General features: G+C 40.7%; 1 pseudogene; it reads left to right on the top strand.

The window, feature by feature from the left end:
• Nucleotides 1-908: 908 nt before the first annotated feature.
• LOC134669424 (modular serine protease-like) lies at nt 909-7,178 on the top strand (annotated as a pseudogene).
• The last annotated feature ends 1,857 nt before the right edge of the window (nt 7,179-9,035 follow it).

Raw genomic sequence — 9,035 nt, 5'->3', positions numbered from 1 at the left:
GGTTAGGTTAGGTTAGAACTGCGACCCCTACAGAAAACAAACTGCTGCCAGAAAAGTAGGTTAGGTTAGGTTAGAACTGCGACCCCTACAGAAAACAAACTGCTGCCAGAAAAGTAGGTTAGGTTAGGTTAGAACTGTGACCCTTACAGAAAACAAACTGCTGCCAGAAAAGTAGGTTAGGTTAGGTTAGAACTGCGACCCCTACAGAAAACAAATTGCTGCCAGAAAAGTAGGTTAGGTAAGGTTAGAACTGCGACCCCTACAGAAAACAAACTGCTGCCAGAAAAGTAGGTTAGGTTAGGTTAGAACTGCGACCCCAATAGAAAACAAACTGCTGCCAGAAAAGTAGGTTAGGTTATACAATATGAGCATTATGCATTTTGGTGTTAGATGTTTTGAGTAATATACATTATAAATCTGAGATATTATGAACGTTATACATAATGATCATTATATACAATGATATTATACTTAAATAACGGTATACTTAACAAAAGTATATATTTTGATGTTATATCTAACGTTCGTTATACACCTTGAACGGTATACAAAACAAACTTATACAATATGAGCGTATATAATATGAATATTATAGTATAAGTTCTTATGTCTTATATTACTTACCCCAGAGTTTCGCGTAATATTCCTAGTGTGGCCCCGGCATTATAACTTGAGCATTTTACATCCACAGCTTTAATCCTCGCGAGTCAAAATTTTGAACTCTCAAAAGGATACTGGCAGAATTCGACAAAAAGCAATGTTAGTCAAAATACCACCAGCCTCAAGAACATAACAAACAGACACAATCAAGAACAAACACAAAACAGAGATTTACCAACGCTCTTGCTTGAGCATAATATTAACCCATTAGAAGAAAAAAAAGAAAATCCAGGAACAACAGATAATAACGGAGCCAACATGAATGAATTCCAAAATTCACGAATTATAGCAGGCGGCAAAACCGTTACTTCATCCGAAGGTCCGTTGGTTCACTGGCACGTTGGGATATATAGCAAGGCTTTTGAACCCTACATGCAGATATGTGGCGGGACGCTGGTTACTACTAAAGCTGTTATTTCAGGTAAGAATAGAATAGAAGACGTTACTTTGCTAGGTTAACAACGTTCGAGAAGGCATTTTTCCGGACAATACAAAAGTTAACGTTTTGGGTGCATTTTACTGCATTAAGGATGACTCACGTTAGACCGGGCCGTGGCCGGGCCGCAGCTTCCGGAGCTTCGTCTTCCATGGAAAGCACCACGTGATCACCGATCAGCCGTCATAGAAAATGACATGTCGGACGCCTCGGCCCGGGCACGTCCCGGTCTAGCGTGAGTCCTTCTTTAGGTGTTTTAAACATGCCTATAAAGGACAACAAGGCAGCCTTTAAACATCCTTTATTTTATGATGTCCACAGATTTACGTCGTGCAACTGCATGCCCTAACTCAAACTAAACAAGTTTTCGTCCCTGTTGTATAAAACTATTTGCTAACCTATGTTCTTTCTTTGGACCCGGGTATGTCCTTAAACTACGTCCAAGACCACCGGTGGACGGGCAGCAGCGTCCCTCAAATTCGGTGTACTCGACCGCGATCGCCAACCCGCCTGCCAAGCGTGGCGATTATGGCATTCACCCCCCATGAGGGGGAGGCCTATGTTCAGCATTGGACGTCTTATGGCTGAGATGATGATGATGATGATGCTCTTTCTTTACAGCGGCACACTGTTTTTGGAGTGAGCAGGATGGCGGCGCGCTACCTGCTGCGCAGTTCGCGGCCGCGGCCGGCAAACGTTACCAACCGTGGTAAGAAAGCCATGACTCTGATGCACAGCACACTGACGTAAGTGGTGTACTTCCAATAGAATACTTACAGCATTCCACTAGTGTCCACAGAGTCACGCTTACTAGCACTACTGTCAAAAAGCCAATGGTCTGATGAAGCAAACTAGAAATCGCCTTTCTAGTATTCTCGGGAAAAAGAAAAGCTCCAATCTGTTGGAATGCTCAAGCTACATCTGTCAACAAGTAGATATTGTTCATTATCAGATTAGTATTTTATTGCACAAAATATTTAAAATGTAGGCTGCCTGTTGTTTACCTCTGTCTTCATGCATTATTTTTGTTTCCATTTACATTTATTCTGAGGTTGTGCAATAAAGATGATTTGTATTGTATTGTTGTTGTAGTCCAAACGCGATCACCACCTTAGCAGAGTTCCATTCGTCATATTTCAAGTCCCTCCATAACATTGCAAGATAAATGAAAAACATCTTATACTTTTCCACCGCAGATATCCGCAATCCACCTCCCCGCGCGTTTCCGCGGCGCCATCACCAGCTTCCAAGATGACATTGCTGCAGTACTTTTGGCAAAGGAGTTTGTAACCACCTTTCGGGTCCGCCCACTCTGCGTCGTCTTTGACGAGGACTTGGAGGCTAATTTTCTGCGTAGTGAGAATGATGGCATGGTGAGTATCGTAATGTTTTCAAACATAATAACGTTTTCCCAAATATACTTAAACAATGAAGTATTTGAACAAATTAAATTATTTCCAGGAAATATTTTAATTTGTTTTTATCAAGTAGAAACACTACTATATAAATTATAAACTGAAATAAATGTCATATACTAAGAAAAAGTGACCAAGGCCTCCAGTGCCCCAGGCTGGAATCGAACCAGCGTCCTCTGCTATCGCGGCAGGTGCCTGAACCACTCGGCCACCGGGGTCACAGAAACGTTAGTCAAATTTTCCAAGTATATGCACTTTTTTTTACTGAAGGCTTGTGGCGCCCCCTAGCCATCTCTAAGGTAGAACAGTATGGTTCGAACCCTTCTAGCTGGATCATTCCCATGATGATACCGAGCTAGCGAGAGAGATGGCGCTGCCCATCAATACAATGAAGTATTTGAACAAATTAAATTATTTCCAGGAAATATTTTAATTTGTTTTTATCAAGTAGAAACACTACTATATAAATTATAAACTGAAATAAATGTCATATACTAAGAAAAAAACCACAAGGGGGCGCCACAAGCCTTCAGTAAAAAAAAGTGCATATACTTGGAAAATTTGACTAACGTTTCTGTGACCCCGGTGGCCGAGTGGTTCAGGCACCTGCCGCGATAGCAGAGGACGCTGGTTCGATTCCAGCCTGGGGCACTGGAGGCCTTGGTCACTTTTTCTTAGTATATGACATTTATTTCAGTTTATAATTTATATAGTAGTGTTTCTACTTGATAAAAACAAATTAAAATATTTCCTGGAAATAATTTAATTTGTTCAAATACTTCATTGTATTGATGGGCAGCGCCATCTCTCTCGCTAGCTCGGTATCATCATGGGAATGATCCAGCTAGAAGGGTTCGAACCATACTGTTCTACCTTAGAGATGGCTAGGGGGCGCCACAAGCCTTCAGTAAAAAAAAGTGCATATACTTGGAAAATTTGACTAACGTTTCTGTGACCCCGGTGGCCGAGTGGTTCAGGCACCTGCCGCGATAGCAGAGGACGCTGGTTCGATTCCAGCCTGGGGCACTGGAGGCCTTGGTCACTTTTTCTTAGTATATGACATTTATTTCAGTTTATACTTAAACAGTCAATAGTTACGCCTGTGTATAAGAGTGGAGAGAGAGACGATGTCAATAACTACCGCCCTATTTCAGTGTTACCAGCTATCTCAAAAATTATGGAAAAACTAATTAACAATAGGCTCATCAACTATCTCGAAAAGTATAATATCATCTCAAATTCACAGTTTGGTTTTCGAAAGGGTCGCTCTACCGAAGACGCAGTATTGGCACTTACTAAAACAATTACTGAACATGTTGATAACGGAAATAAATGTCTGGCAGTGTTCCTAGACTTAAAAAAGGCTTTTGACACCGTTTCTCACTCCACACTTATACACAAACTTGAATCCATGGGTATTAGGGGTAAACCTTTGGAGTTGATGAAAGACTATTTACATAACCGTTCTCAGAAGGTGAAGATTGATAGTCACATTAGTCAAGCAGTTCCGATATCCTTTGGAGTGCCTCAAGGTAGTGTTCTTGGCCCTACCTTATTCCTAGCGTACATCAATGATTTAACAAATCTTACCGTTGAAGATAGCCGTGTTTTCTCATATGCGGACGACACCGTGATCGTTTTCCATGGTAGCACATGGAAATCTACCTACAAAAAATCTGAAATAGGCCTTAATCATATTACCTCTTGGCTTAACAGTAATCTTCTGACGTTAAATATCTCCAAAACAAATTACATGTGCTTTCCCAAATATACCACCTCACAGCCGCCGGATTACCTAAAAATAAATATTCACACATGCAACCCAATTAGTAATTATCAACAATGTAACTGCTTAAAAATCAACAAAGTCGCCTCTACCAAATACCTTGGAATAATACTAGATCAGCGACTCTCATGGCATAAATATATAGAACACATTAATTCCAGGGTTAGAAAACTTATCTGGATTTAAAAAAAAATAAGATACATCGCCTCAAAACCCTTACTAAGCCAAATTTATACCGCACTTGCTCAATCTATTATAACGTACTGCATCACGGTCTGGGGAGGAGCCAACAAAACGAAAATTCTACAGGCAGAACGAGGACAAAGGTGCCTACTTAAAGTCATGTACTCCAAACCGTACCGATTTCCAACTTATGAACTGTATAAACTCTCGAATAAACTCACTGTTAGAAAACTATACATCCTAAATTCTATCTTAAAACTACATAAAACACTTACATACAAACCGCAACTTTCATTCCGTCGGCGAAAGCATAATGCTGTCCCCGCACCATATGTAAAATCTTCGTTTGCTAAAAGACAAAACACGGCACAATCTGCTCACTTATATAATACTATAAATAATAAACTATCAATTTATCACTTACCGCTATCTAAATGTAAAATGACTGTAAAAAGATGGTTAGAATCCCTTAATTATAATGAAACTGAAGCACACACACACACACACACACACACACACACACACACACACACACACACAAACACTATCGTATAGTTGATAGTAAACAACAATAAATATATTTAATTATTAATAAAAATGTAGCATAATTAAGCTGAATCAAAATTATGTACCGACATACATTAATACAGAGCGGGTTCTCCTGATACAGGTATACATATACTTACAAGGAGGACTCAATTGTAATTGTATTCAAATTGTATTGTTTAACACAATAAACATTTTTCATTTTTAATTTTTTTTTCATTTTCATAATATATGACAACATTGACAACCAACCAAGATTGTTAACCAAGGGATGAACAGCACTCATTTCTGCCGAGGTAGTTTGGCGCTCGACGCAGTGAGAGCGCCAATAGTCCGTGGCTGAAAGGATTTTTTTTTTTTTTTTTTTTTAAATAAATAAAATAAATAAATATTATAGGACATTCTTACACAGACTGACTAAGTCCCACAGTAAGCTCAAGAAGGCTTGTGTTGTGGGTACTCAGACAACGATATATATATATAATATACAAATACATAGAAAACACCCATGACTCAGGAACAAATATCTGTATCATCATACAAATAAATGCCCTTACTGGGATTCGAACCCAGGACCATCGGCTTCGCAGGCAGGGTCACTACCCACTAGGCCAGACCGGTCGTCAAATGGATGCCTTTCACCCGAGTTAAACACTCTTTTGTTTTTTAAAAACATGACTTAGTATACATTTTTATAGTACCTCATTTTTGAGGGTCCTTTCAATTAACAATTTAGGCAAAAGTATAGTTATTTATGGAATGGAGAGTCAAATATCAGAATGGAATTGTGTAACCATTCCATTTACATCCAGATTTCAATTGATTATCATAAAAAAAAATCGTACTTGGATCTTGGCTCTGGTGCAGAAACGTATCACTTCCTGCACACCTTTTAGAACAACAATGACCCTCTTTCAGAGCATGAGAAATGAAAAGAATCTTGTAACCTGTGTTTGTAGGTAGAAGATTAGGAATTTTTGGAGGAGTTTTCAATCTCTTCTGGAATCCGATATGAAGATTTTCCCTTTTCCTTCATAGGAATGTATTATTTACGTTCGTTCATTATATTTCACAGATCGTGGGTTGGGGCCTGACATCAGAAGACGGGACGCCAGCGCAGACGCTACAATCCCTGTACATGCCGTACGTGCCTATCGAAGAATGCATCGCCAGCGCAGACCCCGGCTTCCAGAAGTACATTACCAGTGACAAAATCTGTGCGGGCGTTACCTCAGGTACCATTTTGTTCTCTAAAGGTGACAGTCCATTTCCAACGACAGCTGCACTGCTGTTCATTTTACTATGGAAGTTCACAATAAAACCGACGCGTTCAGTACCAGTAGTGCAGCTGCGGTCAGAAATGGAATGTTATCATTATTCTCTTCTCATCATTAATTTTCATTCTCATCATTCGTAATATTTCTCGTCTTTCTTATTTCGTTCTCTTTTGTTTTGTTCTGTATATGCTTGCGAAGTTCAAATCTCGATAAAATGAAACTTTTAATAATTTTGTGGTGAGCGTTCCGACTGAACGTATAGCGACCTTTGAATGAATGAATGAATGAATTTATTTGCAAGCTTTACCAAGGAGGAGTTTTGGCCGAAGGGTGTCATGTGAATGGCTTTCCGACACTGTGGGGTTGCGTGATGGATGGCAGCCATAACGCTTGGAAAGAGCATTTAAACCCCAAATATCAAACCACTGAACGGATTTTTCGTGCGGTTTTCATCTATTACCTAATAGAGTGATTCTTGAGGAAGCTTTAGCATATAATTTGTTAATGTTTTGTGTAACCCGCGCGAAGCTGAGACGGGTGGCTAGTAATATGTGTAAACCCAAAACAATTTTTTTTATACTCGTATATCTTTTACTTGTCTAGGCAAGTCATTATGCCGCGGCGACAGCGGCGGCGGCCTAGTATTCAACAGCGACCTCGTCTTCATCGACACGACACCGAAGAACCCCGGCCCCTTCTGTATGGCGTGGCGTCCACCGCCCCACGCAACGCGCACAGCTGCAATACGCACGCCCGCGCCACGCTCACGCGCGTGCTCGCGCACCGCACGTTCCTGCTTACGCATATACCGGATATAGAGGATGCGTGCCCGCATGGGTCCACGAGAATTTACAACCCGGAGTTGAACAGGTCGAGGGAAGAAAGTAAAGGCAGGGAGGAGACAACGCCAGTTTTTAATTGCAATTGTTTTTGTAACTGCAATAATTCCACTGTGCCTTAACATTAAAGAAACCAATAAACACAACCATACCCCATACCCATACTGTATCATTGCAAATAGGCGAGCCAAGCGTCATCAGCCCGACATCTGTTGGCCGCGGGCATACTACACCTGCCAGTTTTGCGGTCGTGGTTGCCGCTCCCGTATTGGCTTATATAGCCATGAAAAACGTCGCCCTGCCTGACACTGTTTGTACAGTCTGCAATAGACTGAAAGGCCTGTGATGATCATTGCACATAAATAATTTCTGAGTATATAATGCGAATTTCTATTATTGCACATGTTTACGACTGTTTCTTTTGTGGCCATACCTTGAGTTGTGCCGTTCTCGAGATAGTTCTCCGTTTTAGGCGACAAATAAAAAGTGGTGGACGAAGTTAAATATCTCAATGTTTTTTACTGTAACATGTTTAAAACATGGTTACTTCCAGTTCATTTTAAGGAAGACTCACGCTAGACCGGGGCGTGCCCGGGCCGAGGAGTCCGACAGGTCATTTTCTATGACGGCTGATCGGTGATCACGTGGTGCTTTTAATAGAAAACGAAGCTCCGTAAGCTCTGGTTCAGTCCCGGGCCGGTCTAGCGTAAATCATCCTTTATTCCTGTAACCCTTGGCCCAACGGTGTCTGTGAGAAGTGAGCTGTTCGTGTAAAAACAACAAATATTTGCTTCTAACTGTACTTTCGTTCATTCAAAAAAGGTTGCAATCATCCTGAACCCAAAAACCAAATAGCCGAACAACGAAAAGCTGCTTATAAACTCATAAAAACCTATCGGGCGTGCGAAAATTAAATTTACCTAATTCCCCCATGGCTTATATCCCCTCCTTCGCTCGTATTTCATGTGAACCGTAAATCCTGGGGCACAGACTACCTCCTACAGAATTGGCAGTGAAGCTCCATATTTCGAAGCCAGGCGGTCATCACATATTGCCAAGACTCGAGCCACGCTAAGTCTAATCCTGCTTTACAGAGGCGAGATGAGTGGAGACGTGGCAGGCAGCCGTAACCTATTGGTGGTGCTTAAACTAGAGCAGCGGACATAGCACTTGGCATGGGCGTACGCAGCATTTTTTAAAGGGTAGGGCAGAAGTAGGGGAGGCTGGGTACGTTGTAACAGGGTACGGTTGAAACAGAAATTCTTAGCTTATGGTCAGAGACCAGGGTACGCCTATGGTACTTGGCATGGAATGTTAGCGTGGTTGCATTCAATTTCTATGTGCGTAGTTTAGTGCGAGGTAAGGGAGGGAACTCAAAGCGAGTGAACTCAAAGTGGAACTGTGAACTACTCATTTTGCTGTAACGTAACTATTTTGCACGAAAATGCTGTAAACAAATAGATGAGTTTTTCAAAGCCTGTAACGGCTGTTGTGGTGCGATACTGTATGGTGGGTGAATATTTTCATCCTATTTAAAATTACATCTTAAAATGCAAGTTTCGTAACGCAATTATTTTACTGTATAAAGTTTTAAGATGTAACGTAAAACAAAGTCACTTCTTTTATTCAATACTGCCCTATCGATCGGTCCATAGAAATGAACAGTCATGAATTGTCAGCAAATAATGATATTATAAGTTAACTGATTACCGATTATAATGACCACATTAAAATAAGAAAATTTTCTCTGAAACAAAGTAATAAAGAGTATTTGTATTATATTGTATTGTAAAACAAACATGTTGTGTCTAATAGGTGAGATCTGTGTCTCCTCTCACCCTATATTGCGATAAAAATATTTCTCCACTTGTTACGGCCGTGGTGACGTATTGG

Source organism: Cydia fagiglandana, chromosome 12 (genome assembly GCF_963556715.1).
Source record: "Cydia fagiglandana chromosome 12, ilCydFagi1.1, whole genome shotgun sequence".
Lineage (NCBI taxonomy): Eukaryota > Metazoa > Arthropoda > Insecta > Lepidoptera > Tortricidae > Cydia > Cydia fagiglandana.
The sequence above is the reverse complement of the archived record's forward strand: the minus strand, read 5'-3'. Positions and strand labels throughout refer to the sequence as shown.